Source organism: Ranitomeya imitator, chromosome 3 (assembly GCF_032444005.1).
Source record: "Ranitomeya imitator isolate aRanImi1 chromosome 3, aRanImi1.pri, whole genome shotgun sequence".
NCBI classification, from domain to species: domain Eukaryota; kingdom Metazoa; phylum Chordata; class Amphibia; order Anura; family Dendrobatidae; genus Ranitomeya; species Ranitomeya imitator.
Window position 1 is genome coordinate 812,203,362 of NC_091284.1, and position 27,374 is coordinate 812,230,735.

General features: G+C 44.6%; 1 protein-coding gene across 19 annotated transcripts in view; it reads left to right on the forward strand.

Annotated features, from left to right (window-relative positions):
* Positions 1-597: 597 nt before the first annotated feature.
* The window catches only part of SYTL2 (synaptotagmin like 2), a 122,310-nt gene continuing 95,533 nt past the window's right edge, over positions 598-27,374 (forward strand). For 5 of the 19 annotated variants that reach the window (XM_069759302.1, XM_069759305.1, XM_069759307.1 and 2 more), the window contains exon 1: positions 674-844. The gene's annotated coding sequence lies outside the window, so the exon portion shown is untranslated. Of the gene's footprint in view, positions 845-27,374 lie in introns of all 19 variants that reach the window. The other 14 variants (XM_069759322.1, XM_069759313.1, XM_069759321.1 and 11 more) reach the window with 8 other exon arrangements.

A 27,374-nucleotide genomic window follows, 5' to 3' on the forward strand; every position in this document is an offset into this window, starting at 1 on the left:
CACGTTTGGGTCAGGAGAACAGCCGGCCAGTCCGGGTATTGCGATGCTTTCGTCGTCCATGTTATGTGGTCGGAGGCTCTCCTGACTGCATGTATTTCTACGCAGCTGTCACGTTTGGGTCAGGAGAACAGCCGGCCAGTCCGGGTATTGCGATGCTTTCGTCGTCCATGTTATGTGGTCGGAGGCTCTCCTGACTGCATGTATTTCTACGCAGCTGTCACGTTCGGGTCAGGAGAACAGCCGGCCAGTCCGGGCATTGCGATGCTTTCGTCGTCGTGTTATATGGCTGTCTGACTAGGGGAAAAATCTGTAGGATCTGGAGAGCGTACAATCCATAGCCAATGTCATCGAAAACCACAGAGGCTGGGCTTTGTAGTTCTACAATAGCCATCCAGCATGCCATAGTGTCAGCAAGTCTAACCAGTAGAGCAGCCCCATCATCCTGCCATGTGTATGCCCTGCATTCCTGGCTGCAGTTTTCCGCAAGGTGCAGGGCAGCGGTGGCCAGGTATGTGACCGCCTGGGGGTAAGGGGCAGGGACAGGAGCAGGGTGGGTATGTGCAGAGGTGCTGCTGCAGGGATTATCCTCTTGTTATTAGTCATTGCTGGCCCTGGGGCAGGCAGCGCTTCTTATTGGTACATAGTTTTATATGCCTTGCCTCCCCTCCCATTCTCTCTGCTGAGCAGCTTTCAGGACACCAGACAGGAATTGTCTGCACTGCAAGACTCCTGGAGGGATCACAGCCCAATTATAGAAAATTAACTAATTGACCAACATCTGAAGAGGCTTAACTCCAAGTGGAGGCCAAGCTGGAGGCTGGGAGTGAGGAGTCCAGGAGCTGCAGTGAGTATGAGCCATGCTGTGCACTGCTGGCCTCTGGGGGGAGAGGCAGACATTGGGTGTGTTGTTAGGGGTCTCCTCTAATCGTCAGCTCTTGGGGCTACATGTATTGTGATGTGGGGGGCGCAGGGTTTCTGAGTTTGATACTGTTTCTAGATGCCAAATATATTAGGTTGGAAATGAAGTTTGCAACATTGTATCTAATTGTTGCAAAACTAATCCAAATATTTGGATTTCTGGCTCCAAATACCGATGGGTGTGAAAGCGACCGGCGTGCAACCTGTTTTTATTTATTTAGTCAAACTTCTGCTCTGAACTAGTCGCGCCGTACACGGTGTGATATAATTTTATTGACGTTTTGATCACCTATAAATTGCAGGAAAAAAAAGTTGCAAAGTTCCTGCAGCCTCAGTATCTTCCTATGGGGGAGGAGGCACAATTTGCAGAATTCTGGCAACTCTCTGGCAACTTTTTTTTCCACTGGGAGTATCTGCTTTATATTTGGTTGCTAGAACCCCAGTGATTGACTATTGGGGGTTTCTCGGACCCCACCGCCTCCCCCTTTGTTTGATAAATTAATCAGGTCTGGATCTCTTCTACTGAAGTGAATGTTGCAGGCGGCTTTTCCAATGTTACCGATCACCCTTATTAAAGCCCTATAACCGTTCTTATCTCTCCCTTTTACCGCGGTAAACCATTTATTTCTGTGGCGACTCCTCTGATATAATTTCCCCTGTCTGGGGCCTTCAGACCCTGCACACTTCGCCCCCTGAGCTTTTTGAGTCCGTTGTGAGAAGAGTGCAATACAAATGTTTGTTTCTGCTGCCGTTTTCATATTGCGCGATATTATGTTTTTGCATGGGACTGCAGATGACTTCTCATCACTCTTTTGGCTCTGCTATTTATGTATCTGCTGGTCTCTTCCTGTTGGTTGATCAGATGTGAGATTGTGGACTGATACTTTCTCGAGTCTTTGTTGCCTCGTATTCTGCTACTTTGTTCCTCCCCGCAGTGTCGTGCTAACTTCGGCGTATCGATACCTGGCTGACGATGGAGTATATATTATCTGCAGGGCTGTGTTTGCACTAGGTAATGTGAGTGAATACACCCTTAGCAAGTAACTGTCCCTCCCCAGATCGCTCTTCTTCACTACTCGCTGAATATACGCTCATCTGACTTGGATTTTCTATCCTTTTCAATACATTTCTCTGTTGATCCCAAATGCGAGAAGGTGCCGTGCAATAAGATTTACCTATAAAACATCTAATCGCATAAAAAACCCCATACAAGGAAGTATTTTCTGGAAACAGCGCCACTCGAGTCCATAGGCTGCGTCTGGTATTGCAGCTCAGCCCCATTCCAGGGAATGCAATACCAGATATGCCAAGCTAGACGTTGCCCTTTGTAGAAGAGTGGCACTTGTTTTTTTATTTAAAAAAAAAAAAAAAACGAAGGAAACCCATTATGTAAACTTCTTAAAGGAATTGTCCACTTTAGACAGCCCTATTTGGAAAAATGGAAATAAGTGGGAGTCCATAAAGTTGAGTTCAAATCCTATGCACTACCAGTGGGGTAATGGGCTACAATGTGGCCCCCAAATATTGCAAGTCTTTAATGATCATGGTATTTTCATATAGGCCAAAGGGACTTTGTGGGCCCCTCACGCTCCAGGGCTCGGGTGCGATTGCAGACCCTGTGTGCTATGAATTTTGCCTAGAAATTTTCAAAGATTTGAGGGTGGATTTCACTTTGCAAAACCTGTGACGGTGATACAGCGTGCCATAAATTCTACATGTATTTCATCTGCAAAATTTTCTAGACAGGAGAAAAAAAAATTGAAGCTTTTTCAGACTAATCTTAACTTCTTAACGACCGTAACTGGTGCGATCCCCCCCTATGATGTTGCAGTGACCCAAAATAAAAAGTAGTCTAGAATTTGGGGTGTTTCCTTGTATCCCCGGCCTTGTTGGGTATGGTACAGAACTATGATACCACCATGAACTTACTCTGGTCATCTTCTGCTCTTACGTATGAGGTTTGTAAACTTCATATAATTTGTCGTTTTTAGTATTCCCCCTTCCCCCCCCCCAATAACACTATGTTGATAAACTTTTTGGAAGAGGTTTTTATCGATCATCCAATGGTTTTATTCTAGAAGTCCTATGCTTCCAAGACCAGTGGCCTGACTTTCAATGTGAAAAACGTTTGGGGATGGTTGAAAAACCCTAACACTACTTCAACTTTTTTTTCGGAGTTATGTCCCCCCCCTATACATACCCTCATCTTTAGTTAATGCTTTAACTACTTGCCCAATACATACAGTTCCTGGAGAGAAAGAGCCCAAGTCAGATGGACTCTTACACCATCGATGGTTTCCACCAATGTTGAACATCTGTCCTACCTAGACACCATGGTTCTGGCATTCAGAAAGCTGCCATCTTTTTCTCAGACATGGTAGGTTTGGGAACAAGTATGAGGCTGCTTGACTTCCAAGTGTTGGTAGGAGCAGTAGCCAGGGTGTCATACTGTCCTCCACAAGATGGTTGGTTGTAACTACTTTTCCAGGAATCCATGTGTCAGAGGATGAAAATTTTACATAACCAGCTGTGGGATCTACGTAAGGACTTGGCCCCCCACAGCTGGGACTTGCGTAAGTAGCTGGCCCTTTCTTCAGGTCATCTGCTTCCCGCGGGGTTTATGGAGAGGGTGGAGTGAATTCTTCAGAGGTTTACGTGCGCCTCGGGCTAGGACAGTTCTGGAATCCTTAGAACAATGCTCACAATGCCAGTTATGTCAAAAACAATATTTTCATAGTTTATTTTTTTTTTTTTATGTCAAGGTTTCGGTATGGATTGACATAAGAAGTTTTTGTAAAATCTGTTTTTCTAGAGCAGGTTGAACGGCATTTTCCTGCATCTTCACTGGTGTCATCTCATGAGACTGTGGTGGAGTTTTGTGGAGCTTCTTCGCGTCCTACCAAAACTTTGGTCTTCTCACGTTGTCACAGCCAGACATTTTCATAGGGTCAAAGAAGGTCACGTAAAACTCATGGGCACAGGCTATAATGGGTCCCCTCATCTACCATGCGCCATTTTTACTATTGATGATTGCCTATGTGGTTTGGGGGCCCCCTAAATTCACCGGACCAACTGCTACATCAACACCCATGCACTGGGATAAATTTTAGTTTGGCAGTATGTAAATGAAGAATAAAGGTGTTTGCTCATCGTCCACCGCTACCTCTCTAAAATGGGAATTTGCATTCAGCCACTCAGTGGTGTAACTACATTCCTATGGGCTCCAATGCAAAATTTTATTTCTTTAAAATTGCACCTTTTTTTGCTAATGTGAATATGGTTTGTGTTTTGTAGGTTTTTTTAATTTTAAAAGGTTTTTTTGCACAAATGTAAGTTGTTTGAACCATTATCTTGTGACTTTTTTGTTGTTGTTGCTCTAAAAAGTGTATATATATATATATATATATATATATATATATATATATATATATATATATATATATATATATATATATATATATACATTTATTATACATACATATATATTAGGGCACAAATAATGTTGTGCCATTTTTAATAAAATTTGGCTTAAAATAAATCACAAATGATGAACCTGGGCCAAAGTGTATAATAAAAAAAATAAAAATATAATAAAAAAAAAAAAAAAAAAAAAAGTATCATTAAAAGGGGTTGTTGCAGTGATTGCACGGTCCTCCAGTGTCCGTAGGACGAAGTTGTAGTACAACATTCTCGATCTGGAGATGGAGAAGTCATACATATTTCATACATTCTGATCACCCATTGAGAAGGATTTCAAGATTTTCTGGTCAGATCTAGATTTTTTTTATTTTTTTTTCCCCCTTTAATCTGTACAAAGGTAAAGAATTTAAATGACCTTTTTATGATAATTGGAACAGGGCTAGGAAATGGGTTCCCTGCCTCCTCCCATCATCGCCAGCTCGGCACACATATAGGTTGTCTTGGCTTTTCTAGCCACTGCCTAGTTGTGCAAATACATTTTGCTGCCCCTATGTTTCTAAGCAGATTTAGCAAGACAAGTCAATAAAGTCTCAACCACCTTTCAAAGAGATGGATCAAGCCAGTGGAATTTTTATTTTTTTGCACGTGGCACCACCTTGGTCTTTTTGCCTCTTGGCACCACATTCAATTGTACTTATGTTTCCCCCCTCTGCTAAAATATTCTAAGATACCCCTGGAAATGAAAATGTAAAATTGTAAGATTGGTTTGGGAACTACCGATGTCTCTTGTTCTCTCTTGGCCACAAGACCGCAGCCAGAAGCTGGTGGATACCAAAAAATCCTCATGCCACTTTACAATTAGGGACCTAATCTAAAAATTTGGGCAAACTTGATATGAATTGTAGAGGAAATGCATGGATTCGAGCTATGGTCTCAGGCCGGGGTCACACTTGTGAGTGCAATGCGAGAAACTCGCAGGAGTCCCGTGCATCAATACCCGGCACTGCCGCCGGCACTCAGGACCGGAGCGTGTGGCTGCAGGTGTTTCTATGTAGGTGGACGCTCCGGTCCCGAATGCTGGTGGTAGTGCCGGGTATTGATGCACGGGACTCCTGCGAGTTTCTCGCATTGTACTCACAAGTGTGACCCCGGCCTCGTTGTATAAAATGGAGAGCAATTCCTCTGGGGTGCATGCATGGGCCTTCCAAAAAGGAAGCTTGTTCGGAGCAGCAGGTTGACTTGTGAAATGTTTGTCTTTGTTAAGTCAAACTGAAATCTATTGAGCTTAATGCCCAACAATTGTAAATTGCATAATTATGTAGACTAATATTTGCAAAAATTTGTCTAAACTTTTTTTTTTTTTGTCATTTTAAAAATACAAAAAAAAAAATAAACCTTTATTGGAAAAACAATGACCCCAATTCATCAAGCAGTTTACGTAAATTTTTGTGGTGTAAAATTGTTTGAAAAGTTGCAAGTGACTTTCGGCATTATCATGTCAGTTTTGGATAGCTTTTAGAAAACTGGGCAGGATTTAGAGGGAGAGAGTGGGGCCGAGCGTACCCAACAAATTCCTAATCTATACCAGAAAAGTGGCATAAATTATGACAGAAATGTACGCCAGTCACCACCTGCGGAACATTTCTTGTGGTGGCGTTCATTGGCTGAACGATGAACCAAATCCATTGAGGGTCACACTGTTACTGATTTTTGGAGCGTCTTAGTCCTGTGTTTCCTTCGTTAGGTCGTCGTTAGTAATGAGCGAGTATACTCGTTGCTTGGGTTTTCCCGAGCACGCTCGGGTGATCTCCGAGTATTTGTGATTGCTCAGAGATTTAGTTTTTTTGGCCGCAGCTGGATGATTTGCGACTGTTAAGACAGCCTGAGTACATGTGGGGATTCCCTAGCAACCAGGCAACCCCCACATGTGCTCAGGCTGGCTAGTAGCCATAAATCATTCAGCTGCGTCAACAAAAACTAAATCTCCGAGCACTAACAAATACTCGGAGACCACCCGAGCGTGCTCGGGGAAAACCCAAGCAACGAGTACACTCGCTCATCACTAGTCGTCGTACAATACATGAGCCTTGATGAATTGGAGCCAATAAATGTTGGTGCTAATGAAATGGAACCTCTATGATACACCCTATAATAAAGTAATCCCGCGATGGTCGTGTAGCTGTACTGCACGTGCTCAGAGGCCTATAAAAATTCCAGTTCACAGTCAGCTGTAGATTTTTGAAGAGGGAGCAATGGTTCCAAAGTCCAGGGGCGGAAACTTTATTAGTGCAAAACCAACAGCAGTGTGTCACATACTCGCAGTTATAAGAGAAGTGAGAGACTTATTACCTGTCACGTCAAGAATCTCACACTTGCTGCTTTAATAGTTCTTAAGAATAAATACTGGTAGAACCTGTTGGACATGGAAGAATCTTATGTCCAGAGGGATGAGATATAAGGAAGGACAAGATGATCCAGTAAATAGTTGAGTGCTTTGACCCAGGAACATGGCAATCTTGGGTGGGTTGTGCTGAATATAGGTCAGAGTGAGATTCTTCTACGACTTGTGGACATCAGATAATTGGTGAAAGGTACATGGACAGCCAATCCTACAAGTGATAACCAGAATGTTTCATAGTATTATAGTAGTTATATTCTTGTACATAGGGGCAGTATTATAGTAGTTATATTATTGTACATAGGGGCAGTATTATAGTAGTTATATTCTTGTACATAGGAGCAGTATTATAGTACTTATATTCTTGTACATAGGAGCAGTATTATAGTAGTTATATTCTTGTACATAGGAGCAGTATTATAGTAGTTATATTCTTGTACATAGGAGCAGTATTAGGATGCGTGTCCACGGTCCATAATGACGGCGCTTTTGACGGAGCAGAATACCCGCTCTGCCCAAAGTGCCGCCCCCTTCTGTATGCGCGATGATTCCGGATGTGTTCAGTGAACATGCAGCGCCCCAGAGTCATGGTCGTTGCAGTAATGTCGCTCTGCCACTAAGGGGAGTGATGTTATGTCTGATTGCACTAAAGGAGTTCATCTGACCAAGTATCACAAGCACACATTACACTTCACACTCCGGCCACTAGGGGGAGCAAAAGGCACTATGTATTAGGCCACTCCTCACACTGGTAAAACTGGGGGTCGGATAGGAAGTTAGGACAGAACGCAGCCTGGGAGATCTCCAGGGAGGACCTGTCAGGGGTGGGTTCCTGACAGGGGCCTAGCAGAAAGAGTAGAAAGTGACAGAACCGTGCCTGCACTACCTTGCGGCGGTATCCCAAGAAAGGACAAGAAGAGAAGGATTTTGTGGAAAAGTGAGAAACAAGATCAAAGCACAAAGGAGAGCCAGCAGGAGTCGTGCCCCGAGAACGGCAACATCCTACTAAGGCGCGTAGCCGGTGACCGGAACACCGAGGGAGTAGCTGACTTCAAGCATTACTTCGAATACCGCAGGACAGTTGATTATAGGTCGGCTGTCTACCATACCTCACCTACGAAGACATAGGGGGCAAGCGTGGAGAGGGGCGTCTCTAGGGTCCCAGAATAGCTCCGAGTCTTCCCGTCATACGGGTGCGTCCTATCCAGATAAACTTGGGAGACGGAGAGAGAGAGAAAGAACTGATACGAGAGTTGTGAGGACTATCCCGAATGCTCAGCAGGGAAGGACTACAACACACAGGCGCTAGTGGTAGGCACTGATTTCCACCTGCAAAGGGAACTCTGGATGTGCCTTCGGACCGGCCGGTCTCAGACAGCCCTGTTGGCAGTGCTTTGGATTGAGGATCCCGAAGTCTCCAGTAAAAGGTAAAGAGACTGCAACCCTGTGTCCTCGTTATTAACCGCGCCTCACATCACCACCTACACTACTGGGAAGCCCTGGGGAAGCACTTCACCTGTGGGAAGGTATACCATCTAGCTACCATAACAACACCCAGTGGGCCCCAAGCAGCGTCGGTCATCCTGACCGAATACCACAGGTGGCGTCACGAACCCTTAGCCGACTTTCATCACCCCTTTTATTGGACGCCCCTTAGCAGGCTCACGGACCGGGTCCAGCCACCGTGACAACCCTAGAACTGAGCCAGAGAGGACCGGTACCGAGTAACCTGTGGCTCTGTGTCTGGGGGCGCTCCAAACACATCCGTAATGGCTGCACCCCATACATGGGGCCCTGTGAATTACCTTGTGGCGATGGAGCGTCGCCGCAAGGTAAATAGACATGCTGCGTTCTAAAAAGACGCGCCACATGTCCGTTAACATCGGGCCGATGGATGCGTGTTCGCATGCATAGTGGAGACAGGATTTCATAAAATCCCCTCCACTATGCTGTAACATCTGGACACTGCGGGTTGAACGCTGTGGCTGTACGCAGCATTCAATCCGCTGCTAATCCGGATGTAATACTGAACGTGGACACATACCCTTATAGTAGTTATATTCTTGTACATAGGAACAGTATTATAGTAGTTATATTCTTGTATGTAGGGGGCAGTATTATAGTAGTTATATTCTTGTACTTATGAGCAGTATTATAGTAGTTATATTCTTGTACATAGGGGCAGTATTATAGTAGTTATATTCTTGTACATAGGAGCAGTATTATAGTAGTTATATTCTTGTACATAGGAGCAGTATTATAGTAGTTATATTCTTGTATATAGGAGCAGTATTATAGTAGTTATATTCTTGTACATAGGAGCAGTATTATAGTGGTTATATTCTTGTACATAGGAGCAGTATTATAGTAATTATATTCTTGTATGTAGGGGGCAGTATTATAGTAGTTATATTCTTGTATGTAGGGGGCAGTATTATAGTAATTATATTCTTGTATGTAGGGGGCAGTATTATAATTGTGCGTAAATGTCAATACCAGGGCATATTTAAGTGCCATTCACACTATGGGGAATTATGTCTGTGTAGGTACATTCCTGTTTTGACTGCAGCTGCTGTTTTAGGGATAACTTCTAAAACACTAATCAGCAGTGTGTCACAATGTTTTCCAGTTCAGGGCTGACAATTCAGTGACTCAGTATAACTCAGCAGCAAATTACCAGCTGGTATGAATCTGCCAGGTAAGCGTTGCATGCCAAAACTTGTAAGAACAACACCCTGCCTTATTAGAAAGTGTTAAAGTACGGTACTTTAGAAAAGTGAAAACAATTGCAGATTTACAGCAGTGCTCTGTTATGACCTGTATGTTAAGACTAGTACTGCTCATATGAATGGCATTTATAGAGAACAGAACTCCCTCAGTTATTATATATACATCTCAAGTTATTTACTGCTAGCACAATTAAAATTCTCCAATCTGATGCTTATTCTTTTATGTGGGAGCAGTATCATAGTGGTTATATTCTTGTACATAGGGGCAGTATTTATAGTAGTTATTAGTGATGAGTAGTGTTGAGCATTCCGATACCGCAAGTATCGGAATTCCGATACCGAGATCCGATACTTTTGTGATATCGGGTATCGGTATCGGATCAATAGGGATGTGTAAAATAAAGAATTAAAATAAAAAATATTGATATGCTCACCTCTCCGGCGGCCCCTGGACATCACGCTGCTAACCGGGAGGCTTCTTTGTTTAAAATTCGCGCCTTTGGGACCTGCGAATGACATCCCGGCTTCTGATTGGTCGCGTGCCGCCCATGTGACCGGCACGCGACCAATCAGAAGCCGCGACGTCCTTCGCAGGTCCTCAATTCCTAGAATTAGGAGTTTTGTGAATGAGAATGACGTCGCGGCTTCTGATTGGTCGCGTGCCGGTCACATGGGCGGCACGCGACCAATCAGAAGCCGCGACGTCATTCGCAGGTCCTAAAGGCGCGCATTTTAAACAAAGAAGCCTCCCGGTTAGCAGCGTGATGTCCAGGGGCCGCCGGAGAGGTGAGCATATCAATATTTTTTATTTTAATTCTTTATTTTACACATCCCTATGGATCCCAGGGCCTAAAGGAGAGTTTCCTCTCCTTCAGACCCTGGGAACCATGAGAATACCTTCCGATACTTGATGTCCCATTGAATTGTATTGGTATCGGATATCGGTATCGGCGATATCCGATATTTTTCGGGTATCGGCCGATACTATCCGATACCGATACTTTCAAGTATCGGACGGTATCGCTCAACACTAGTGATGAGCGAATATACTCGGTACTTGAGATTTCCCGAGCATGCTCGGGTGTCCTCTGAGTATTTGTAAGTACTCGGAGAATTAGTTTTGAGTGCCGGAGCTGAATGATTTACATCTACTAGCCACCATAAATATATGCGGGGGTTGCCTTGTTGCTAGGGAATCCCCACATGTACTTATGTTGGCTAACAGATGTAAATCATTCAGCTGCGGCACTGAAAACTAATTCTCTGAGTACTTACAAATACTCGGAGGACCAACGAGCGTGCTCGGGAAATCTCAAGTACCGAGTATATTCGCTCATCACTAGTAGTTATATTCTTGTACATAGGAGCAGTATTATAGTCGTTATATTCTTGTACATAGGGGCAGTATTATAGTAGTTATATTCTTGTACATAGGGGCAGTATTATAGTAGTTATATTCTTGTACATAGGAGCAGTATTATAGTAGTTATATTCTTGTACATAGGAGCAGTATTATAGTAGTTATATTCTTGTACATAGGGGCAGTATTATAGTAGTTATATTCTTGTACATAGGAGCAGTATTATAGTCGTTATATTCTTGTACATAGGGGCAGTATTATAGTAGTTATATTCTTGTACATAGGAGCAGTATTATAGTAGTTATATTCTTGTACATAGGGGCAGTATTATAGTAGTTATATTCTTGTACATAGGGGCAGTATTATAGTAGTTATATTCTTGTACATAGGAGCAGTATTATAGTAGTTATATTCTTGTACATAGGGGCAGTATTATAGTAGTTATATTCTTGTACATAGGGGCAGTATTATAGTAGTTATATTCTTGTACATAGGGGCAGTATTATAGTAGTTATATTCTTGTACATAGGAGCAGTATTATAGTAGTTATATTCTTGTACATAGGAGCAGTATTATAGTAGTTATATTCTTGTACATAGGGGCAGTATTATAGTAGTTATATTCTTGTACATAGGGGCAGTATTATAGTAGTTATATTCTTGTACATAGGGGCAGTATTATAGTAGTTATATTCTTGTACATAGGGGCAGTATTATAGTAGTTATATTCTTGTACATAGGGGCAGTATTATAGTAGTTATATTCTTGTACATAGGGGCAGTAGTATAGTAGTTATATTCTTGTACATAGGGGCAGTAGTATAGTAGTTATATTCTTGTACATAGGGGCAGTAGTATAGTAGTTATATTCTTGTACATAGGGGCAGTAGTATAGTAGTTATATTCTTGTACATAGGGGCAGTAGTATAGTAGTTATATTCTTGTACACAGGGGCAGTAGTATAGTAGTTATATTCTTGTACATAGGGGCAGTAGTATAGTAGTTATATTCTTGTACATAGGGGGCAGTAGTTTACTTGTTATATTCTTGTACATAGGGGGCAGTAGTTTACTTGTTATATTTTTGTACATGGGAGAGTGACAGTAGAAAGGTTACTGGCAATATACTGTAGCCTGTTGCACAAGTACTAAAAACAATGGTAATAACGGCTTTTATTTTTCCTCCATTGCTATTTATGCTATGAACTTAATATAACGGTATGCCAGTTGCATAATTTCATATGTGACTGTTGCCTTGTGCTCTAGCAGGCAGAGCAATATGCTGACCCTGTGCACAATGCACACTGTCAGGATGCAGCAAACTGTAATCAGTGATTGCGGAAATTTAGCAGAAGCCCCCAAAAACTCAAATGAAAGTCTGCTTGCAGCCGATACTGTGCACACAGATTTTACCATTCAGTTCCATAAGTCCCCCCCCCCCCCCTTCAAAAAAATTAACACTAACAAATTAACAAGTATTAATGCATGAATTGCATTAATTTAGTATAACCATCATAACATAGTACAATACTGGCATGCACTTTGTGCAACGTGGTCAACAACAAAAAAGTGTGTATATACAGTATGTATAAATGTGTGTAAGAGAGAGAAATAAATATATATATATATATATATATATATATATATATATATATATATATATATATATATATATATATTTTATTACTAGTGTCCCTCACAATAAAATTAATAATTTAGATGCTAAATTGATCCCAATAATAAACGTATAGAAACATTACATAAAAGACAGTATATTGCAGTATTGATTCATAAATAAGTTAGTAATTCCAGAATGTCAAGAAAAAAAAGAAATCCGAGACTTTTTTTTTTTTTTTATATCCCGAATGCTAAAATTGTCTTAAGGGGATAGGGCCCTGCCCAATGGTTAAATATTCATCATTTTAGATATTGATCAATAATGTAAACAAAAGTAGAGGCGCCGCCGCCCACAAGAGCTTACAATCTAAAGATGAGGCAGGAGTTTGGGTTTTGGGTATGGTTTGTGAAAACCTCATGAGCTTTGGAGGCAAAATGACTGGGAAGCCGCTTCTTAGCCTGGGAGCTTAGTGGTCAGTGATAATCCCGCTCCACCCTCACACGTAACAGCTTAGGTGCCCACTCATGGCAGCTGGCAGTGGAGGGTTCCCTAGTTCCAGCTGCCCCTTGACGAGCTGCATTCAGCAGACATCTAGGTGGCATCACTAGTTCAGGTACAGTACAGTAGTAATCTCTGAGGCCCCGGCTGCTCCTGAATTCACCTACTATTGCATTGCTGCAAATCTATGGAATGGCTTCACTTTCCTAGGTCCCCTCATCTCTGAGAAGTGATAGAGCGTATTCTTCTCCAGTCCTACAGCTCCTGTTGGTTCAGTGGACACGTCTGGGCGAACTATTTACAGAAGGGTTAACTCCCTATTTAATCATGTATGACTCACTATCATTACCTGATTGTGGTAACACAACTTTGAATGTTGGGAATAATCCTTTTAAGTAATCATCTACATAGGACAAGTGATTACGAAGCGATGGACAGGAGTGGCGGAGTCCATCCTGTGGCGTAACTAGATTCCCATGTGCATCGGTGCAAAATTTGGACCTGAGCCCCCAACCAACTAAATGTTGGTCAGATGTATGGGACTTTGTATTTTTCTACATCCTATAGAACATATGTGTTTGTCCAACATACCTGTATGTTCCCCCCCCCCTCCCCCCGTCCTGGTAGAACGTAGTTGCCCCCCGTCCTGGTAGAACGTAGTTGTCCCCCCCCTTCCCTGTCCTGGTATAACGTCCTTCCCATGCTCTATTCCAAAAACAAAAAGCACAAAAGGAGGAAAAAACCTCCACTATTCTAGAGAAAACATGCCAGTGTCATCTGCAGGCTATAGAAGAGGACGCTGCACATCATGGAAGCGGAAGTAGGCAAGTAAAATCCTATTTTGTGTGTTTGGAGTAAAGAAAACACCGGAAAAAAACATAGTAACATAGTTAGTAAGGCCGAAAAAAGACATTTGTCCATCCAGTTCAGCCTATATTCCATCATAATAAATCCCCAGATCTACGTCCTTCTACAGAACCTAATAATTGTATATAGTAACATAGTTAGTAAGGCCGAAAAAAGACATTTGAAACAAACAAACCAAAAAAAAAAAACAGGCAAAGATGCTTACATGTCAAGGCCTCAAATCAAATGCACTATCATGGTGCAGAGGGCCCAAGTAAAGATGGCGACTGCTCAGGTGCGGTAATACCAAATGAGACAGCCAGCCTACAATCAGGGATTAGCCGCTTGGCACACCAGAAATAATCTGCATGTGGCAGTGTTCACACAGAGAATGCAAAGCATCTGGATCGTAGCCTATTAGTAACACCCTGTGGCTGCCCAGTGCTAACTGTACTGCGTCCTGTGCAAACAGAGGCCACAACTTACAAAGTCATCTGGGTCCAACTGCACCTCAAAAAATAAAGTGTACAAGAATATATCAAAATATGTAAGGTATTGGTTAATATTATGGCCACAACACGTGGTGTGCAAAACGGCCAATCCCTGATTGTAGGCTGACTGTCTCATTTGGTATTACCGCACCAGAGCAGTCGCCATCTTTACTTGGGCCCTCTGCACCATCATAATGAATTTGATTTGAGGCCTAGACATGCAAGCATCTTTGCCTGTTTTTTTTTGGTGTTTTCTCTATTCCAAACACACAAAATAGGATTTCACTTGCCTACCTCCGCTTCCATGACGTGCAGCGTCCTCTTCTATATCCTGCAGCTGACTTTGGCATGCCATAGGTGGCGCATAATGTCACAGCCATGCGTCGTTTGTGACTGGCACACAGTCAGCTAGGTTGGCAGCATAAATTGCAGTGCAGGGGGCCCTCAGTCTCTGCGCCGCAATCCGTGACGCACTGGGGTGCCGAGGGTTAACCAGTAACCAACTCCAGGGCCCCACTTATCAGCTACATACAAATGTGACATTATCCCCAATCACAGATTTATATAACAATTACCTGGGTAGATTGTTACATGAATAAGATGCCGGCTTTGTCTGTACACAGTGATCCAAGTATATTGTGCCAAGTACTACTCATATAAGCGGGTGATGGCCCACTCTAGCACAGAGGCCCACCGGAGGATTCTCCTGTTCTCCTGTGAGCCAGTCCAAGCCTGGGCGCAAGCCTAGCTGCAATACACTTCAGCTGAATGTACATCCTCAGACGCAGATCCAGCTGAAATAGCTCCTGGCAACGGCAGGTTCACCTCCAGCAGTGGTCTAGTTGCTGTCGCACCCTCTGTGACCACAATGGTTACGCCACTGGGTCTGACCACTGAGAATGTGGCTATAACATTCCCCAACAAAATGGAGAGGTGGCAGCACATGTGCACCATCGCTATATTCATTCACATGAGACTGTCGGTGATGGATGAGTATAGAGCTCAGCTTTTCTGGATGTACCATAGTCGGTGAATGCATTGACAGACGTGCTGTTTTCAAGGTCCCAATGTAAGGAGCTACAGAAACTAGTCCACGCTCTACCCTCCCCCCTCCCCTCCCCCTTAAAGTAGAGCATAACGTATTTACTGTTGAGATATAAATACATCCATCCATCCATCCATCCATCCATCCTTGCGAAAGTATTCGGCACCCTTGAACTTTTCAACCTTTTCCCGCTTATTATTATTTATTGTTATAGCGCCATTTATTCCATGGCGCTTTACATGTGAGAAGGGGCATACATACTAAAAACAAGTACAATAATCTTAAACAATACAAGTCATAACTGGTACAGGAGGAGAGCGGACCCTGCCCGCGAAGGCTCACAATCTACAAGGGATGGGTGAGGATACAGTAGGTAGGGTAGAGCTGGTCATGCAGTGGTTTGGTCGATAGGTGGTTGCTGCAGGTTATAGGCTTTTCGGAAGAGGTGGGTCTTCAGGCTCTTTTTGAAGGTTTCGATGGTAGGTGAGAGTCTGATATGTTGTGGTAGAGAGTTCCAGAGTATTATTATTATTATTATTATTATTATTATTATTATTATTATACATTTTTATAGCGCCATTTATTCCATGGCGCTTTACATGTGAATACGGGGCAAATATAGACAAATACATTAAACATGAGCAGATAACAAGGCACACGAGTACATAAGGAGGGAGGACCCTGCCCGCGAGGGCTCACAGTCTGCAGGGGGTGGGTGAGGATACACTAGGAGAGGGTAGGGCAGGTTGCGCGGCTGTTCAGTAGGTTGAGGATCACTGCAGGCTGTAGGCTTGTCGGAAGAGGTGGGTCTTCAGGTTCTTTTTGAAGGTTTCTATGTTAGGCGAGAGTCTGATGTGTTGGGGTAGAGAGTTCCAGAGTATGGGGGAAGCACGGGAGAAGTCTTGGATGCGGTTATGGGAAGAAGAGATGAGAGGGGAGTAGAGAAGGAGGTCTTGGGAGGATCGGAGGTCGCGTGTAGGTAGGTACCGGGAGACCATGTCACAGATGTATGGAGGAGACAGGTTGTGGATGGCTTTGTATGTCAGTGTGAGGGTTTTGAACTGGAGTCTCTGGGCGATAGGAAGCCAGTGAAGGGCTTGACACAGGGGAGAGGCTGGGGAATAGCGGGGGGACAGGTGGATTAGTCGGGCAGCAGAGTGTAGGATGGATTGGAGGGGTGCCAGAGTGCTAGAGGGGAGTCCAGAGAGTAGGAGGTTGCAGTAGTCGAGGCGGGAGATGATAAGGGCATGCACTAGCGTTTTTGCAGTGTTGCGGTCAAGGAAAGCACGGATCCGGGAAATATTTTTGAGTTTGAGACGACAGGAGGAGGCAAGGGCTTGGATATGTGGCTTGAAAGAGAGGGCAGAGTCGAGGATCACCCCGAGGCACCGGGCGTGTGGGACTGGGGATAGTGAGCAGCCATTGACATTGATGGATAGGTCTGGTGGAGGGGTAGAGTGAGATGGGGGAAAGATGATGAATTCTGTTTTGTCCATGTTCAGTTGTAGAAAGCGAGCAGAAAAGAAGGCTGAAATGGCAGACAGACAGTGCGGGATAGAGTTGATACTCGAGAGAAATCTTGTATGCGATTGTGGGAAGAGGAGATAAGAGGAGAGTAAAGAAGGAGATCTTGTGAGGATCGGAGGTTGCGTGCAGGAAAGTACCGGGAGACGAGGTCACAGATGTATGGAGGAGACAGGTTGTGGATGGCTTTGTATGTCATGGTTAGGGTTTGTACTGGAGTTTCTGGGCAATGGGGAGCCAGTGAAGGGATTGACAGAGGGGAGAAGCTGGGGAATAGCGGGGGGACTGGTGGATTAGTCGGGCAGCAGAGTTTAGAATAGATTGGAGGGGTGCGAGAGTGTTCGAGGGGAGGCCACCGAGCAGGAGGTTGCAGTAGTCAAGGCGAGAGATGATGAGGGCATGGACTAGGGTTTTTGCAGATTCTTGGTTTAGGAATGAACGGATTCGTGAAATATTTTTGAGTTGAAGTCGTCAGGAAGTGGAAAGGACTTGAATATGTGGTTTGAAGGAGAGATCAGCATCAAGGATTACCCCGAGGCAGCGAGCTTGTGGGACTGGGGAGACTGGGCAGCCATTTACTGTAATGGATAGGTTCATTGGGGGGGTCACGTGAGATGGGGGAAAGATGATGAATTCTGTTTTGTCCATGTTAAGTTTGAGGGATTCTAGTTAGTAGGGAGGTGATATCTGGTCCAGAGATGTAGATCTGTGTCATCAGCATAGAGGTGATACTGAAAGCCATGAGATTCTATGAGCTGTCCCAGGCCAAAGGTATAAATGGAGAAGAGCAGGGGCCCTAGGACTGAACCTTGTGGGACTCCGAAAGATAGGGGGCGAGGTGAGGAGGTGGTGTGGGAGATGCTGAATGTCCGGTCTGTTAGGTATGATGAGATCCAGGATATGGCCAAGTCTGTGATGCCAAGGAATGAGAGGGTCTGTAATAGGGAATGGTCCACTGTGTCAAAGGCAGCCGACAGGTCCAGGAGGAGGAGGACAGAGTAGTGTCGCTTGCTCTTGGCAGTTAATAGGTCATTGGTGACCTTAGTAAGGGCAGTTTCAGTGGAGTGGGGTGACCGGAAGCCCGATTGTAAGTGGTCAAAGAGGGAGCAATAAGAGAGATGGGAGGACAGTTCAAGGTAGACGTGTTGTTCCAGTAGCTTGGAGGCATAGGGGAGAAGTGATATAGGGCGATAGCTAGATACAGAGGATGGGTCAAGAGAGGGATTTTTGAGGATAGGTGTGATGGAGGCATGTTTAAAGCTTGAGGGGAAAACACCAGTTGTTAGTGATAGGTTGAAGAGATGGGTTAGGGTTGGGATGAAGACTGTGGCGAGGTTTGGGATGAAGTGGGAAAGGATCGGGTCAAGTGCACAGGTGGTGAGATGTGATCTTGAGAGTAGAGTGGAGAGTTGATCTTCTGTAATGGTGAAGAAGTTGGTTTTGGAGGTGGAGGGCTGGGAAGTCGGGAGCAAGGGCTCTGGGGGTTGTTGACCAAAACTGTCTCTGATGTTCTCAATCTTCTGCTTGAAAAATGAGGCAAAGTCTTCAGCTGAGATGAGTGGGGAGGGAGGAGGTGCTGGGAGAGAATTGAAGGTGTTGAATAACTGTTTAGGGTTGTGAGACAGGGAGGATATGAGAGATGAGAAGTAGGTTTGTTTAGCTGTGGCGAGTGTGGTCTTGAAAGTAGTAAGGGACTGTTTGAATGCGATGAAGTGCTCGTTGGAGTGGGATCTTTTCCATCTGCGCTCAGCAGCCCTGGAAGCTTGCCTCAGTTCTTTGGTCAGGCTGGTGTGCCAGGGCTGTCTGTTGATTTTGCGAGCTTTGGTATGTGTAAGTTGGGCAGCAGATTCCAAAGCTGCAGCTATTGTGGTGTTATATAGAGCGGCAGTGTCATCCGCATTGTGTAAGGAACTTATATCTGTGAGAGGGAGGAGGGATTCAGAGAGTGAGTGTAGGTCAAGGTGTTTAAGATTTCTGCGAGGGTGTGAAAGTTTGTGGGGTGGGGATTGTAGACCTGGAGTGGAGAGGGAAGTGTTGTGAATTCTGTGGCTGAATTCACTCCTGTGGTCACAAGTGGTACTGCAGCTTCTGAGCTTCTTCCCTCAGGTGTTCTGGTGAGCTCGTTAACTGCTTCGTTACTTAACTCCGCCTGATGCTGCTATCCCTGCTCCTTGTCAATGTTCCAGTGTTGGATCTGAGCTTCTACTGCTTGTTCCTGTGACCTGCTGCTCTGTATAGCTAAGTGCTTTTTTGCTATTTTGTTGCTTTTTTTCTGTCCAGCTTGTCTTTTGTTTTGCTGGTAGCTCTGAGAAGCAAAGGGTGTACCGCCGTGCCGTTAGTTCGGCACGGTGGGTCTTTTTTGCCCCTTTGCGTGGTTTTTGCTTTAGGGTTTTTTGTAGACTGCAAAGTTCGCTTTACTATCCTCGCTCTGTCTAAGATTATCGGGCCCCACTTTGCTGAATCTATTTCATCCCTACGTTTTGTCTTTTCATCTTACTCACAGTCATTATATGTGGGGGGCTGCCTTTTCCTTTGGGGCATTTCTCTGGGGGCAAGTCAGGCCTATTTTTCTATCTTCAGGCTAGCTAGTTTCTTAGGCTGTGCCGAGTTGCATGGGTAGTTGCTAGGCGCAATCCACAGCCGCTTTTAGTTGTGTTTAGGATAGGTAGGTGTGCAGTCTACAGAGTTTCCACGTCTCAGAGCTCGTTCTTTGTTTTTGGGTATTTGTCAGATCACTGTGTGCGCTCTGATTGCTAGGCACACTGTGTCTCTGGATTGCCTTCATAACACCTGTCATTAGCAGACATAACAGTACAAGGAGCCTACTAATGATTCTCAATAGAGGGAAAGAAAAAGTTCTGACATCATTTTTTTTTTTTTTTTTTTCCTCTGCTCTGTGTTCATTTTTTTTTTTTTTTCCCCTAGACATTTGGGTGATTCTGGACACAGGTGTGGACATGGATATTCAGGGTCTGTGCTCTTCAATGGATAATCTCGTTTTAAATGTACAGAAGATTCAAGATGCTATTGATCGGAAATCTATGTTAGAACCAAGAATTCCTATTCCTGATTTGTTTTTTGGAGATAGAACTAAGTTTCTAAGTTTCAAAAATAATTGTAAGCTATTTCTGGCCTTGAAACCTCATTCTTCTGGTAATCCTATTCAACAGGTTTTGATTATTATTTCTTTTTTGCGCGGCGACCCTCAAGACTGGGCATTTTCTCTTGCGCCAGGAGACCCTGCATTGAGTAATGTCGATGCGTTTTTCCTGGCGCTCGGATTGCTGTACGATGAGCCTAATTCAGTGGATCAGGCTGAGAGAAATTTGCTGGATTTGTGCCAGGGTCAGGATGATATAGAAGTATATTGTCAGAAATTTAGGAAATGGTCAGTACTCACTCAGTGGAATGAATCTGCGCTGGCAGCTTTGTTCAGAAAGGGTCTCTCTGAGGCTCTTAAGGATGTCATGGTGGGTTTTCCTATGCCTGCTGGTTTGAGTGAGTCTTTGTCTTTGGCCATTCAAATCGGTCGACGCTTGCGCGAGCGTAAATCTGTGCACCATTTGGCGGTATTGCCTGAGGTTAAACCTGAGCCTATGCAGTGCGATAGGACTATGACCAGAGTTGAACGGCAGGAATACAGACGTCTGAATGGGCTGTGTTTCTACTGTGGTGATTCCACTCATGCTATTTCTGATTGTCCTAAGCGCACTAAGCGGTCCGCTAGGTCTGCCGTCATTGGTTCTGTACAGTCCAAATTCCTTCTGTCCATTACCTTGATATGCTCTTTGTCGTCGTTTTCTGTCATGGCGTTTGTGGATTCAGGCGCTGCCCTGAATCTGATGGATTTGGATTATGCTAAACGTTGTGGGTTTTTCTTGGAGCCTTTGCGGTGTCCCATTCCATTGAGAGGAATTGATGCTACACCTTTGGCCAAGAATAAACCTCAGTACTGGGCCCAGCTGACCATGTGCATGGCTCCTGCACATCAGGAAGTTATTCGCTTTCTGGTGCTACATAATCTGCATGATGTGGTCGTGTTGGGGTTGCCATGGCTACAAACCCATAATCCAGTATTGGATTGGAATTCCATGTCGGTATCCAGCTGGGGTTGTCAGGGGGTACATGGTGATGTTCCATTTCTGTCAATTTCGTCATCCACCCCTTCTGAGGTCCCAGAGTTCTTGTCTGATTATCAGGATGTATTTGAAGAGCCCAAGTCCGATGCCCTACCTCCGCATAGGGATTGTGATTGTGCTATCAATTTGATTCCTGGTAGTAAATTCCCTAAAGGTCGATTATTTAATTTATCCGTGCCCGAACACGCCGCTATGCGCAGTTATGTGAAGGAATCACTGGAGAAGGGACATATTCGCCCATCATCATCACCACTGGGAGCAGGGTTCTTCTTTGTAGCCAAGAAGGATGGTTCGCTGAGACCGTGTATTGATTACCGCCTTCTTAATAAGATCACTGTTAAATTTCAGTATCCCTTGCCATTGTTATCTGACTTGTTTGCTCGGATTAAGGGGGCTAGTTGGTTCACTAAGATAGATCTTCGTGGTGCGTATAATCTGGTGAGAATCAGGCAAGGAGATGAATGGAAAACTGCATTCAATACGCCCGAGGGTCATTTTGAGTATCTAGTGATGCCGTTCGGACTTGCCAATGCTCCATCTGTGTTTCAGTCTTTTATGCATGACATCTTCCGTGAGTATCTGGATAAATTCCTGATTGTTTACTTGGATGACATTTTGATCTTCTCAGATGATTGGGAGTCTCATGTGAAGCAGGTCAGAATGGTTTTTCAGGTCCTGCGTGCTAATTCTTTGTTTGTGAAGGGATCTAAGTGTCTCTTCGGTGTGCAGAAAGTTTCATTTTTGGGGTTCATCTTTACCCCTTCTACTATCGAGATGGATCCTGTTAAGGTCCAAGCCATCCAGGATTGGATTCAGCCGACATCTCTGAAAAGTCTGCAAAAGTTCCTGGGCTTTGCTAATTTTTATCGTCGCTTCATCTGTAATTTTTCTAGCATTGCCAAACCATTGACCGATTTGACCAAGAAGGGTGCTGATTTGGTTAATTGGTCTTCTGCTGCTGTGGAAGCTTTTCAGGAATTGAAGCGTCGTTTTTGTTCTGCCCCTGTGTTGTGTCAGCCAGATGTTTCTCTTCCGTTCCAGGTCGAGGTTGATGCTTCTGAGATTGGAGCAGGGGCGGTTTTGTCACAGAGAGGTTCTGATTGCTCAGTGATGAAACCATGTGCTTTCTTTTCCAGGAAGTTTTCGCCCGCTGAGCGTAATTATGATGTGGGCAACCGAGAGTTGCTGGCCATGAAGTGGGCATTCGAGGAATGGCGCCATTGGCTTGAAGGAGCTAAGCATCGCGTGGTGGTATTGACTGATCATAAGAACTTGACTTATCTCGAGTCTGCCAAGCGCTTGAATCCTAGACAGGCCCGTTGGTCGTTATTTTTTGCCCGCTTCGACTTTGTGATTTCGTACCTTCCGGGCTCTAAAAATGTGAAGGCGGATGCTCTGTCTAGGAGTTTTGTGCCCGACTCTCCGGGTTTATCTGAGCCAGCGGGTATCCTCAAGGAAGGAGTCATTGTGTCTGCCATCTCCCCTGATTTGCGGCGGGTGCTGCAAAAATTTCAGGCGAATAAACCTGATCGTTGTCCAGCAGAGAAACTGTTCGTCCCTGATAGGTGGACTAATAAACTTATCTCTGAACTTCATTGTTCGGTGTTGGCTGGTCATCCTGGAATCTTTGGTACCAGAGAGTTAGTGGCTAGATCCTTCTGGTGGCCATCTCTGTCACGGGATGTACGTACTTTTGTGCAGTCCTGTGGGATTTGTGCTAGGGCTAAGCCCTGCTGTTCTCGTGCCAGTGGGTTGCTTTTGCCCTTGCCGGTCCCAAAGAGGCCTTGGACACATATTTCGATGGATTTCATTTCTGACCTTCCCGTTTCTCAAAAGATGTCAGTCATTTGGGTGGTCTGTGATCGCTTTTCTAAAATGGTCCATCTGGTGCCCTTGGCTAAATTGCCTTCCTCCTCTGATTTGGTACCTTTGTTCTTTCAGCATCTGGTTCGGTTGCATGGCATTCCTGAGAATATTGTTTCTGACAGAGGTTCCCAGTTTGTTTCAAGGTTTTGGCGAGCCTTTTGTGGTAGGATGGGCATTGACCTATCCTTTTCCTCGGCTTTCCATCCTCAAACTAATGGCCAGACCGAACGAACCAATCAGACCTTGGAAACATATCTGAGATGTTTTGTTTCTGCTGACCAGGATGATTGGGTGTCCTTTTTGCCGTTGGCTGAGTTCGCCCTTAATAATCGGGCCAGCTCGGCTACCTTGGTTTCTCCATTTTTTTGCAATTCTGGGTTCCATCCTCGTTTCTCTTCAGGACAGGTTGAGTCTTCGGACTGTCCTGGTGTGGATTCTGTGGTGGACAGGTTGCAGCAGATCTGGACTCAGGTAGTGGACAATTTGACCTTGTCCCAGGAGAAGGCTCAACTTTTCGCTAATCGCAGACGCCGTGTGGGTCCCCGACTTCGTGTTGGGGATCTGGTTTGGTTATCTTCTCGTCATATTCCTATGAAGGTTTCCTCTCCTAAATTTAAACCTCGTTTTATTGGTCCGTATAGGATTTCTGAGGTTCTCAATCCTGTGTCTTTTCGTTTGACCCTCCCAGACTCCTTTTCCATACATAATGTATTCCATAGGTCGTTGTTGCGGAGATACGTGGCACCTATGGTTCCATCTGTTGAGCCTCCTGCCCCGGTTTTGGTGGAGGGGGAATTGGAGTATATTGTGGAGAAGATTTTGGATTCTCGTGTTTCTAGACGGAAACTCCAGTATCTGGTTAAATGGAAGGGTTATGCTCAGGAAGATAATTCCTGGGTTTTTGCCTCTGATGTTCATGCTCCCGATCTTGTTCGTGCCTTTCATGCGGCTCATCCTGGTCGGCCTGGGGGCTCTGGTGAGGGTTCGGTGACCCCTCCTCAAGGGGGGGGTACTGTTGTGAATTCTGTGGCTGAATTCACTCCTGTGGTCACAAGTGGTACTGCAGCTTCTGAGCTTCTTCCCTCAGGTGTTCTGGTGAGCTCGTTAACTGCTTCGTTACTTAACTCCGCCTGATGCTGCTATCCCTGCTCCTTGTCAATGTTCCAGTGTTGGATCTGAGCTTCTACTGCTTGTTCCTGTGACCTGCTGCTCTGTATAGCTAAGTGCTTTTTTGCTATTTTGTTGCTTTTTTTCTGTCCAGCTTGTCTTTTGTTTTGCTGGTAGCTCTGAGAAGCAAAGGGTGTACCGCCGTGCCGTTAGTTCGGCACGGTGGGTCTTTTTTGCCCCTTTGCGTGGTTTTTGCTTTAGGGTTTTTTGTAGACTGCAAAGTTCGCTTTACTATCCTCGCTCTGTCTAAGATTATCGGGCCCCACTTTGCTGAATCTATTTCATCCCTACGTTTTGTCTTTTCATCTTACTCACAGTCATTATATGTGGGGGGCTGCCTTTTCCTTTGGGGTATTTCTCTGGGGGCAAGTCAGGCCTATTTTTCTATCTTCAGGCTAGCTAGTTTCTTAGGCTGTGCCGAGTTGCATGGGTAGTTGCTAGGCGCAATCCACAGCCGCTTTTAGTTGTGTTTAGGATAGGTAGGTGTGCAGTCTACAGAGTTTCCACGTCTCAGAGCTCGTTCTTTGTTTTTGGGTATTTGTCAGGTCACTGTGTGCGCTCTGATTGCTAGGCACACTGTGTCTCTGGATTGCCTTCATAACACCTGTCATTAGCAGACATAACAGGGAAGAGAATGTGAGAAGGTTGTTGTCAGAGAGAGGAAGAGGTGAGTTAGAGAGGTTAGATAGGGAGCAGAGGCGGGTGAAGATGAGGTCCAGTGTGGCCATCTTTGTGGGTGGCTGTAGAAGACCATTGAGTGAGGCCGAAGGAGGAAGTGAGAGATAGAAGTTTAGTGGCAGCTGAGAGGGAAGTGTAAATGGGGATGTTGAAGTCGCCCATGATAGTAGGGGTGTCCACAGAAAGGAAATGAAGTAGCCAGGTGGTGAAGTGGTCAAAGAAGGTGGTGGCTGGCCCTGGGGGTGGTAAATGACAGCCAGTTGGAGGGGGAATAGATGCGCACAGAGTGCACCTCAAAGGAAGGGAGGGTGGCAGTGGGATTGGGGTGAAGGAGCAGGTATCTGACAAGAGAAAACGAACTCCTCCACCATGTTTGCTGCTGGGGTGGGGGGTGTGAGAAAGGTGGAAGCCACCATAGGAAGTACAGCAGGAGAGGCTGTGGCAGAAGGGGTGAGCCAGGTTTCGGTGATGGCGAGGAAGGAAAGTTTGGTAGTAACAAAAAGATCATGGATGTAGGAAGGCTTGTTGCAGACAGAGCGAGCGTTCCACAGATCTCCTGTTATTGGGACTGGGGAAGCATATCATGCTTCAAACATAAAAATACCAAATGTAAATTTTTGGTGAAGAATCAACAACAAGTGGAACACAATTGTGAAGTTGAACGAAATTTATTGGTTATTTTGAATGTTTGTGGAAATTCAAAAACTGAAAAGTGGGGCGTGCAGTATTATTCGGCCCCTTTAACTTAATACTTTGTTGCGCCACCTTTTCCTGTGATTACAGCTGCAAGTCACTCGGGGTATGTCTATATCAGTTTTGTACATCGAGAGACTGAAATTTTTGCTCATTCTTCCTTGCAAACAGCTCGAGCTCAGTGAGGTTTGATGGAGATCGTTTGTGAACAGCAGATTTCAGCTCTTTCCACAGATTCTCGATTGGATTGAGGTCTGGACTGTGACTTGGCCATTCTAACACCTGGATACGTTTATTTGTGAAGCATTCCATTGTAGATTTTACTTTGTTTGGGATCATTGTTGGAAGACAAATCTACGTCCCAGTCTCAAGTCATTTGCAGACTCCAACAGGTTTTCTTCCAGAATGGTCCTGTATTTTGCTCCATCCATCTTCCCATCAATTTTAACAATCTTCCCTGTCCCTGCTGAAGAAAAGCAGGCCCAAAGCATGATGCTGCCACCACTATGTTTGACAGTGGGGATGGTGTGGTCAGGGTGATGAGCTGTGTTGCCTTTACGCCAAACATACCGTTTGGCATTGTTGCCAAAAAGTTTGATTTTGGTTTCATCTGACCAGAGCACCTTCTTCCACATGTTTTTGTGTCTCCCAGGTGCCTTGTTGCAAACTATAAACAACGCTTTTTATGGATATCTTTGAGAAATTTCATTAGGCATTTAGGACAACATTGGATCATTCAGAGATACACAATGAACTTCTGGAGTGAGTTTGCTGCACTGAAAGTAAAGAGGAGAATAATATTGCATGCCCCTCTTCTCAGTTTTTGAATTTCCACAAAAATTTTAAATAACCAATAAATTTCATTCAACTTCACAATTGTGTTCCACTTGTTGTTGATTCTTCACCAAAAATTTACATTTGGTATCTTTGCTTGAAGCATGATATGTGGGAAAAGGTTGAAAAGTTCAAGGGGGGCCGAATACTTTCGCAAGACTGTATGTATGTATTTATATAATATTAGTTGGGAGTGTAGTTAACTTACAGGCCCACTAGAGGGAGCAGCTTTATAGTTGGCAGCCAGTACCCTGTACATGGGTAATATAGGAGGGGCCACTGTGGGATAAGAGAGAAAGCATTTCCTGTTTTTGGGGCGAGGAGCTTGGGAGCTGAACAGCTCAGCGGGGCCTTAGTGCCCAGACAGTCCCGGCTGGCTAAATGCCCGGGACCGCATAGTGACCACAAAACATTCCAATGAAAGTTCCCAACTATCCAGGGTCAGCAGGCCAGATCAGCAACAGCAGTGAAAGCATTAGTAAGAATTGGAGCTGCAGGAGAAGGCACCGCAGCAACGAAGGGCAGGTCGCTCACCATGTGGCAGATCATCGCATGGGCTGAGGGAACCCCCAAGCGCAGTCTCTGAACAGGGAGGATGCTGAGGAACTGTATGATACGGTCTGTCCCGGGCACGTGCTGTGTGATGAGGAGAGTACAGGGAAAGAAGAAGAATTGCGTAATGTGGAATCTGTTGTTGATACTGTAATAAAAATGGATGTGCTGCGAAAACATGAAAGTAAAGTTTTTCCCTTGCAGTTTAAAACTGACTTTTACATTCTGAAGCTGAAGGCCCATTTAGTTGCAATTGTGTGAGCGTGAAAAGTCCTTTTTGTAAGGCCTAGTTCGAACACAAAGTTTTGGGTTTATACGGGTCTTCAGCCCCTGGATATAAATCGGAACATTTTTATTCACCAAGAGCAAGAAGAGTTGTTGATTTAATAGCAGAATACTAAAACACACAGTGTAGAAAAGGGCTGTCCAAGATAAAAGCTGCAGACACTATTGTAATGGTCACATACTTAAGCTGCTTGTAAGTGTACTGTAAGGACATAGACAAGTTAGGCATTAACTGTGTGCATCTTCTAACAGAGTGAACACTGCCATCTGTTAGTCAAATACGATATTGAGAGCAGAGAGAATTGCATTAGTAGGA